This window comes from Oreochromis niloticus, linkage group LG22 (assembly GCF_001858045.2).
Source record: "Oreochromis niloticus isolate F11D_XX linkage group LG22, O_niloticus_UMD_NMBU, whole genome shotgun sequence".
Taxonomy (NCBI): domain Eukaryota; kingdom Metazoa; phylum Chordata; class Actinopteri; order Cichliformes; family Cichlidae; genus Oreochromis; species Oreochromis niloticus.
The window spans coordinates 18262767-18273252 of NC_031985.2; the positions used below are offsets into that span (position 1 = coordinate 18262767).

At 41.5% G+C, this 10486-nt stretch overlaps 1 long non-coding RNA gene across 1 annotated transcript; it reads right to left on the reverse strand.

Moving 5' to 3' along the window:
• Positions 1 to 1611: 1611 nt before the first annotated feature.
• Positions 1612 to 7267, reverse strand: LOC112843618 (uncharacterized). Its single transcript, XR_003216093.1, has 3 exons — positions 7185 to 7267; positions 1972 to 2077; positions 1612 to 1890 (listed from the first exon to the last, which is right to left on the reverse strand). It is a non-coding gene; the product is annotated as an uncharacterized LOC112843618 (long non-coding RNA).
• Between the last annotated feature and the right edge of the window lie 3219 nt (positions 7268 to 10486).

Sequence of the window (10486 nt, forward strand, 5' to 3'; positions counted from 1 at the left end):
AATAAACCGCCACTTAGTTATGCTGGTATGAGCTCAGATTGCTGGAGGACTTCCCATGATGCACTGTTTCTTCACCTGTTTTCATTCCTCAGGTGTTTAAATATTGGGTTCTGTCTCCCCCTGCACTCTTTTTTATTTTCTCTGTCCCCTCACCACCAAACGTTCACAACAGATGGCTGCCCGTCCCTGATTCTAGTTCTGACAAAGGTTTCTTCTTGTTAAAAGTTTTTCCATTCCTCTGCTGCAAAGTGCATTCTCGTAGGCGATCATCTGATAGTGGAGCTTTCTCTTTAATATTGTAGGATTTGTATCTTGCAGTATAAAGCAGCTTGAGGTTGTTGTGATTTAGCAGTGTATAAATAAAGTTGAACTGAACATTCCTATTTCATATATAGTTTCAAATTTATACATCCAACACAGAAGCATTAGCATTTGTTCAGAGAAATGTTGTTAGATGCCTATTTTTGCAGAAAGGGAAATACCAGTCTGGTAAATTGAGTTATTTATCATTGAATTGTGTGGATTTTTCTATCTGCAGCCAAAAACAACACAGATGAGAGCAGTGAGAATAAGGCAAAAGAGAATAATTGCATGTAAACTCAAAAAACAAGCTTAAAGAGGCAAAAAAAGCTCTCTGGAGTCAGAGAAACTATATGTGTGTGTCTGGTAATAGTAGTCTGGGTGCTCTGTGTCCCAACAGCAAATTTCTGATAATATATCTTATCTGTACTTAAAAGTGGAGTTGACAACTGTACACTGGTATATAGAATAACTCATCATTTCATGTTTGAAAATATTGCATATAGACTTTAACACACCTTCATACCCTGAAAACCTCTGACATAAGAACAGTTTGGAAAAAAAGAGATTATTAAGTGGCACAAGACTGATAGTCGCGTTGCATCAATCTTCAAGTATTTCACAAAAGAAAACAGGCAGCTCCTAGTAATTAGTTTTGCATTTCATAGTCCATTTTGTTTCCTAGAGGTGTGTTTTTCAGCTGAAAAGTGATGATGTGACATAATACTGACACACTGCAGCACCGTTACAATGGTTTTAATGGTCAAAACATTTTCCCTTTCTCCTGATTCATCAGTAAACATCAGATTTGTGTCAGTTCCTCTAAATAAAAGAACAAAGACCTCTTTCTGGATTCAAGACTTTTACCAGCATTCACCAATTACCGGGAGAAATCTGTTGCAGAACCAGCAGAAACAACACTTTCTCCACCAACATTTTGCCTAAACAGACAAGACTACAGCACATCAACAACCTGTCTCTTTATAGATCTGTCATTTCTGTAACATGTGAAAAACAACACTAAGGGTTGACATTTTTGGAAGGTAATTTGGGCAACAGGGGCAGCACATGGCATCACTATTTCATCACTCTTGCTTGTTCGTTATTCCCTCCACTAACACACACACAGAGTTCTGTGGCTTTTATTCAGTGTCTTTGGGGAAATCCAGGAAATTACTGACTGAGTTAGAGGTGGACGAGGCTGTTTAACAGAGAGAGCAGGCTCACCAGAAGAGGAATTTCTAATAGAACAGAAAAGATGATTCTGTTTTTACATGTGTTTTTTGGATAAGTAGGCATTCAAGTGTTAGCATTTAAACCTTTTTTCGGCACTGGAGTGAAAAGGTTTTTGCCCTCTTCCTTATTTATTACTTTTATGCATTTGTCACACATCAAAAAACTTAATATTAGACAAGATAAAACAAAATGCATGTTTTTACAATGATTTCATTTATCAAGAAAATAAGCATGGATGCAACCCAGAAACAGACTCAATATACAAACAGGTTGCAACATCAACAAGAGCTTTATTTGTTTTGGGGATGGAACTGGGGAAGTGGACTGGGGAGAGAGCCTCAGGCATCGCAGCCACTGGAACACAGGGAGACGGAGGTTAGTGGAGGAACAGAGAATAACTGCCGGGTGACGAGTAATGATTGAGGGAATGCTTACTTGTCGGATTGAGGGAACCACAGGTCTGGGGAGGGTGGCCAAGTGAGTGTCCATGAAAAAGAGAGGAAGATAATCCAACCAATGGACTGGAGCAGACAGGCTTAACCTAGGAAACATGAAAAGTAGGGTGGATTCGCATAGATGATGGCAACTTAAGTCTAACAGCTGAAGGGCTGATGACTGTCTCAACCTCATAGGTCCCAGTGAAGCGGGGAGCCAGTTTTCATGCCATGGACTTTAAAGGAATATCTTTAGCTGCCAACCATAACTTTTGCCCAGGTTCATAACTGGGGGCAGGTGTCCAATGATGGTTTGCATAATGGTGATTATGGGCAGCTGTTCACAGTAATGCTGCTCGAGTTTGAGTCCAGACCCGCTTGCTCTGCTGAAGGTGGGGTTGGATGGAGGACATGTCAAGGTCTGTTTCAATTGCCGAGAACAGTGGCGATTGAAGGCTGAACCAGCTGGCCGTTCCAAAAACACCTTTGCACCCAATCCTATTAATGGAGCGCAATGGCATGCACGCGTGCACGTGGATATTGCTTTGTATTAGTTCTGGTGGAATATGCAACGCAATATCCCGAAGCAGTGCTGCTATGCACAATTTCTGCAAAAAGTGTGGCGCAGGCACTGTTATAGGTCATCTCCTGAGTTGGCATGATGAAACAGACACTGACTGATTGAGATACACCATTCATGTTGTGCACATTAAAAGAATTTACGAATTACTGGGAATTAAATCTGTTCATCCCAGCATCTACCCACCCCAGACTGGTTGGTGAACATAAGTTGTTCAGAGGGAATTAGCTGATATGCAGAGTCACACAGGACTTGGTGTACCCCCATAGTTCTTGTGGTGAAGAATTATGTCTCTATGGTTCTGTTTCGACTACTGCAAGGTGAATGAGGTGTCACAGTTTGATACCTATGCCATGCACTAGGTCGATAAGCTCCTGGACCAGTTAGGCACTGATCGCTTTTTTACTACAGTGGATTTAACCGACGGCCACTGGCAGATTCCCTTGACTACAGATTCTAAGGAAAAACAGCCTTCTTCACTCGATTTGTACCTATTTGTCACACTTTTGCTCAGCTTGTTCAGAGCCCTCAGCCACCATCCATTGCCTTATGGGCAGGGTGCTGTGTCCACACGCCCCACTTGGATGTTATCATTCACAGTGATACCTGAGCGGAGCATGCGCAGTGGCCACAGTCCTGGAGTCCCTGAGGCAGGCAGGGCTCACAGCCAACCCCAAGAAGTTTGCGGTTGGACAGAGGGAGGTACAGTATCTGGGGTACCACTTGGGAAGTGGGCAGGTGTGCCCGCAGATGGATAAAACGACAGCCTTCGTATTCTCGTACTCTGAGTCCCAAAGCCAAAAAAGAGTTGAGGCGGATCTTGGGGCTGGCTAGTTACTACCACCGGTTCGTGCCCAGTCTTGCGGAACTGACCAGCCCCTTAACTTTCTTCGTTATACCTCCTACCTCCAGCTTTATTGGTAGCCCAGTCAATATGCATATTGTGTTTCTCCAACCAAGCTTAGCCGAGGATTAACGGGATGTCTGGTGAGACAACGGTGAAGAAAGAAATAGACTCCCAATGATTTTCAGAAGTCATTAAACTGACAGATGTGGTTTAGTGATTAATATGAACAAAAACTTCACAGTTTAGCACAGTGGCAGGAATGGGGAGATACAGAATCAAAGGGAGAGTTAGATGTTTGGCTAATTTTATATTGATTAGATTTTGTTCTGCTTCTGAATCTATAAGTGCATGGACTGAATGAGAAGCGGGTTTCAAACAAAGGGTGACTGGCAATAACAAACAGAGCTTGGACATGGTTGAGGAGCCACCCACTCATATCCCCAACATTACCAGCGTATGGACTCTTGTGACCGTATCAGACACGCAGCTAGAAAATGGCCGATGCTCCCACAATGAAAACACTCATGAGCCCAAAAATGTCTCTCCTAGTCCTCAGGAGTGAGTCGGGATCCCCCCATTTGCATGAGCTTGCATGGAGGGTCAAAAGGAGAGTGAAAGACAATAGCAGCAGGAGCTACCAACAGAGGTGAATGTTTTTAAGAGAAATAGACAACAGAGTATCCAGGAAAGAGAGAGGAAGATAATTCAGCCGTGATCTGTAGGTGAGTGGTGGACAGGAAGGACAGGGAGGTGAGAAGTTCCGTGAGCATTTCGAGAGGAGAGAGCCAGCAGAGTCTTTTCAGATGAATTGTGCAAAAAGTCCAGCATTCATTAGGCTACTGCCAGTAAGGTGAGTAAGTGTCCTAAGTTAAGGCAGCAGATAGGACAGGGAGACACAGGATTAGCCCAAAGAAAAACTCAAAGAAACAAGAACATGTGAGCCAAGTTACCACCATGGGGTAGAAGATGTTCTGGCAGAGAGTGGAAGTCAGCGTTGCTCTCAAATACCGGTCAGCGGATTGCTGCTTGATGACTTGCCACAGCAGATGATGAACAGAAACTCCACCATGAGGGCAAGACCAGGATGGCAAAGCAACAGTGGAAAAATACGAGACACTTGCATGGACCATGCCAACCTGGTCCTGTGTGAAGAAGTAATTGCCCCTTAAACCTATTAACTGGTGGTGCCACCCTTGGCAGCAAGAACTGCAATCAAGCATTTGTGGTAGCTGGCAATACATCTTTCACATCTCTGTGGAGGAATTTTGGCCCACTCTTCTTTGTGGAATTGTTTTAATTCAGCCACATTAGAGGGTTTTACAGCATGAACAGCTTGTTTAAGGTCACGTAAAGCATCTCAGTCTGATTTACAGTGTGTGAAAAAGTGTGTTCCCCCTTCCTGATTTCCTAGTCTTTTGCATATTTGTCACACTTGAATTTTTTTCAATCATCAAACAGTTTTTAACATTAGATAAAGATAAGCTGAGTAAATACAAAATGCAGTTTTTCAATGATGTTTTCACTGATCAAGCAAGAAAAATTATCCAAACCTACCTGATCCTGTGTGGAAAAGCAATTGCCCCTCTTGTTAAATCACGGATTAACTGTGATTAACCACATTTTTTGGGAAAGCTGAGTTCAGTTTCACTAAACACACTCAGGCCCAAATACTGGCAGACCTGTTGAATCAAGAAATCGCTTAAATAGAACTTGTCTGACAAAGTGAAGCAGGCTAAAACAATACAAAAAGCAACAGATCATGCCACGATCTAAAGAAACACGTGAGAAACAAAGTCACTGACTTATCAGTCTGGAAAGGGTTACATAGCCATTTCTAAGGCTTTGGGACTCCATTGAATCAGAGTGAAAGCCATTATACACAAACAGCGGTGAAGCTTCCTAGGAGTGACTGGCCAACCAAAAATACTCCAACAGCACATGGATGACTCATCCAGGAGGTCACAAAAGACCCCAAAACCACATTAAAGAACCGCAGGCTTTATATGTCTCAGTCAAAGTCAGAGTTCATGATTCAACAATAAGAAAGAGACTGTGCATAAATGGCATCCATGGGAGAGTTTGAGAGTCTGCATCATGTGATGCTCTACCTTGTTAGCACCCTTACCTACCTTACCTTAGCTAGTAGAGGTGAGCATGTGACTTAAGTGAACTATTCTTCTCCTGAAGAATAACATTCTCAGAGCTTTGAGAGCTTTCAGTGCCAGTATTTTGTCAAGTGAGCTGGCATCTCAATGATACACGCAAGGTGTCCTTAGGTGTCAGTGCTACAAACTGGCCTCCCTGCAAAATCTTCAAATACAGTATTGGTGCTTGGTCAGTCAGCAACTTTTAATAAACTGGGTGTCCTTAAGTGTTTTTCAACATTGACTTGCAGGGTCAATGTTGTGAAGGGGCCTATTCTAACCAAGCACCATCATTTTTTCCTTAATCTAACCAATTTTGGTGCAAATTAAACCAAAGCAATAAAAGGTTGCTAAAAAGTATATGTTTATGACTGAAGTTCCTACGTCTTTATGGTGACTTTGACACCGAAGGAACTCTTGTGAACATCCGTATTCTGTGCTCTAGTCTGAAAATGGGATGTTCAGCAAGTAAAATAATACAAAGTTGATGGAAGAAATAGTTGCTGGTAATGTCACAGCATTGCAATTGTGACCAAATGTTGAATACACATAATTACTTGCAGAGTTGCAGGTATATGAGATTGTTCTGCAAGAGGAACTTTAGTAAACTTGGGAGGAGTTTGATTTCTCAGGTCGGTTTAAAATTTCAAAAAGTTTTCAGGCTGCCAATTAGCATTCAACCTAACACGTCGCAGCTTTGTAGTGCAAAGTGTGAAGGTCTATCATGAGATGTTTACATCATTTACCCCTTCAGGTAAAGGGATGAGTGTGTGTTTTTTAAACTCTGCAAATAACTCTCTCCTCTGCGTCACTCTGGAGTGACTTTACCTCCTTCCTCTGTACACCCTCCATCCTCAGTCAGGCTGCAGAGTGATCTCACTGAAGCCTGGCCAGTGAGATAAGCTCCCACCTCTCTCTCCCGTCCAGCTCTCCCGTTCTCCTCCACCTTCCCTCGTTCATACTTCCTCCTCTTTTCCCTAGCCTATAGATTTGTTGCCCTCTCTCTCTCTTTCCTCAGCATTTTATGTTTAATTTTTCACTCTCTTGTCCAATCTCTTTCTTTTCCCTCCCCTTTTCTGATATTTTATTTTTCTAGTTTCCTCATTCTCTATTTGTCTTTTTTACGAGTTAACATATAGGGAATCACCAAAGTGAAATACACCACCGGGAGCTGTTTTTCTTGCCAGTTGTATGTGTGTGTGCCTGTCAGAGGGGGGATTTGTGCTGACTGGTGAGGGTAAAAGATTCATGACCCAACAAAGCCTGTCAGGGCCACACACACTCACATACATACACATAAACACTCACTTTAAATTTTGAGACTAGGTGAGTCTGCAGATTTTGCTCTTAGGGAGAGACAAATGGAGGGAAAGGTTTTAAAGAAAATGTAAGAAGGAGCAAATGTTGAGAGTGAAAGAAAAAGAGGTGGAGAGACCAACCTGTGTAAAGAAAAAAAGTAGGAGGAAGATAAGAAGGAAGAGACACAGAGGAAAAGGAACTGGTTCGTGAAGCAGAAAGGTCTTTGAGCCATTTAATACATGAGGGATTTCTTGGCTGTGATGACACATCAGAAGGAATAAACAGAGGAGAGGAAAGGAGAGGAGAGGTGGAGGAAGCACAGCAGCAGAAAAAGACTGACTCACCTTTCAAATCACGACTCCGTGGTGCACTTTCATCAGGTCACATATGGGAAATCCCACGTTAATTTTCCTGCAGTTTCCCAGAGGATGATAAATAAAATCAACAGCATCATGCAAACTTGGGGTTGGCATGTACCAAAGAACCTTTAAAACCATGTTGCGTTTTCTTCATCTTATCTTCAGCACAAAGACTAATAAAGGGATTCATTTATGCACAGCTCTTTTAACCAAGTATCATACAGGACACCAGGTGTAATTTCTTAATTTTGACTGTAAAATTATAAAATAATGTTGATCTTTTAGGAACCATTTGAATTTTCTCTCTAGCCTAAAATGTTTGGGGAGTTGTGGTAAAAGTGAAATCTGGGCGGAGCTGATTATTCTGTGTGTGTTCAGACAGCAGTACCTTGTGAATGCTTTGTCCTACCTTGATACACCAAATATCCCCGTAAAACTCATCTTCTTTTCTTTCCAAAACCAAATTTTAATTCTAGCACAAATACAACAGGGAGTTAGGCCTGAAGGTCTGGATTTCGACTGGGCTGTTGAAACTGCTTGATTCTTATCTTTTTATCTTTTTTTGCTGCTGTGCTTGGGATCATTGTCCTATTGTGTGAACAAATTTGGCTTTAGCTGTCAGACAGATGGCCTCACATTTGACTCTAGAATACTTTGGTATACAGATGAGTCTCCAGGTCCTGTACATGCACAAAAAAAGACAAAATCGTCACCACTCCACCACTGTGCTTGACAGTTGGTTTGAGGTGTTTGCGCTGATATCCTATGTTTAGTTTTCTCCAAGCATGGTGCTGTGCACCATGGCCAGACATCCCCATTTTAATCTCATCTGTTCAAAGGGCATTGCTCCATAAGTCTTGCAGTTTGTTTAGATGCAGCTTTGGAAACCTAAGCGGTGCTGCCATGTTCTTTTTAGAAAAAAGAGACTTTCTATAAATTCATTTAAATTATACTTGTCTTTTTCTAATTCTACTGCCATGAATTTTAACATTTAACATGCTAACTGAGCCCTGTAGAGTCTGAGAAGTAGGTCATGGCATTCCCTCAGGACAAGCATGGTGGGCTACAAGTCTAAAAGGCAACATCAATAAAAGCCTAAAAACTAATTTAAATCTCTCTCCTTGCATTTCAAACTGTGTTCTTTCAAAAGTCTTGCTTGTTTCCAGCTCTCCTTTAAATTACTGCCATCTTGTGACCACAGTTGGCTGTTGTCTCTGGAAGCAGGCCTAATACTGATTGATTATGACTCCACTGAGATCTGTAGCATTTGTCCAGCGGTGGTAGCAAAGAAAACTGAAGAAATTCCCTGGCAAAAAACCTTTCAGTTTAACCGTTGAGGTAATTTCACATTGCAAATTAATACAAGCTGATACAAATACACTCTACTGAGGCAATAAAGCATAATTCTGTTTCATTTCGACCTGATGTTTTTTATTTAAGCTTCTAATGAAGGCCCACAAGTCATGCTAACTGTGCGCTCCCAACTCCACAGTGGATTCAGGAAACCTGAATAAATAGAGTCAAAATGTGTCAGGTCTTGCTGCTTTAAAAAATGATGATGATTTTTACAGGAAGAGAAGTTGCAACCTGGCACCACAGCTCGCTGAACTAGGAATCTCCATCTGAGGCCTTTTGCCAGTTGACCTGATCGTCCTGCAAATTCATGCAAGTATGCCAGTTTGTTTATAGTGTTTCCAGGTTTATGAACACATTACAAATGTGCATAAAACACATACATTTACCTCAGTGTGACAACCTTTGTGGGCATCTACCTGTACAGCCGACACCAGTTGCATATTGTAATGTAGTGGTGTATGTCCCTGTGCTCTTATGTTTGCACACCTGCAGGTTTTGCTCAGAAGCAGCTGTGGCTGTGTGTCTGTACTTGAGATGCACATCCAGCCCTCTGCCAGTTCACCAAACATTGTAGCATCAGAGAGCAAAGCATTATTTTATCTAAATACATTCAGCGCCCTCTCTGTGTCTCTGCTCCTACAGAATCAATAGTCATTACACTCAGAGTGAATTGATCTCTCCGCACTGTTTGCTGATTCCTCAGACTAAACTAAAACCAAATGAATCCCGGGCCCTCTGTATCAGGTGAATGAATGTCAAATGTGAGGCAGCCGGCAGGGGAAGCCTGAGCGGAGTGGAGGTCACATGTAATCGGACCTGCTTCCTTTCAGGAGTCCACATCAGCTTACTGATATCTTTATTGTTTTCCTAGTAAACAAGCATGTTGGAATCAAATAACAGACAATGCTAAATGAATGCTGGCTTATTTCATGTTATAATTTAGTAATGCATGGATGAAAATGGGTCAGAGGGGACAAGCTGATATAGAGGTGAAAAGGAATGAAACAGAGGAGGTGAGCATGTGGGAACATGAGTGAATAAAAATGATATCACAGGAAATCCTACCATGGCATTTGAAAAAAATACAAATCCTTTTATAAGTACAGATTGTAGCTTTTGCACACAAATATTGCCTTTAATGTTTTATTTATCTGGGTCCCTCAATTTGTGTTTCCATTGTTTATTCCAATTCAACAAACCCTTAAAGTTCACTATGCAAAAGTGTAAATATCTCGTCTTTAGAATACACTCATTGGCCACTTTGTTGGGTACACCTGGTCAGCTCATTGATGCAAATCTCTAATCAGCCAATCACATGGCAGCAATCCAATACATTTGAGTGTGTAGACATCATCAAGACAACCTGTTGAATTTCAGACTGTGCATCAGAATGGGAAGAAACGCGATTTAAGTGACTTTGAACGTTGCATGGTTTTTGGTGCCAGATGTGCTTGTCTGATTATTTCAAAAATTGCTGATCTACGAGAATTTTCCTAAACAACCATCTCTGGGGTTTACAGAGAATGGTCTGAAAAAAGGAAAATATCCAGTGAGCGGCAGTTCTTTGGGTGGAAATGCCTTGCTGATGTCAGAGGTTGGAGACGAATGGCCAGACTGCTTTGAGCTGTTTGGAAGGCAGCAGGAACTCAGATAACCACTTCTTACAAACCAAGTATCCAGAAGAGCATCTCTGAACACACACCATCTCGAAGCAGATTGGCTGCAGCATCAGTGTTTTTTGTTGGATTTTAATTTTGTTATCACATTGACAAAAGATTTTAAAAAATTCCATCATTATAAAATTATTTTCATCATAAGATTTTTACATAATATACCCAAAGTTTGAGTGTCTAACCAGCCTTCACATTAATGGATATGTATATAAACTTGTATATAAACTGGATTTCCTGGATTGTATTTCATTGAAACAA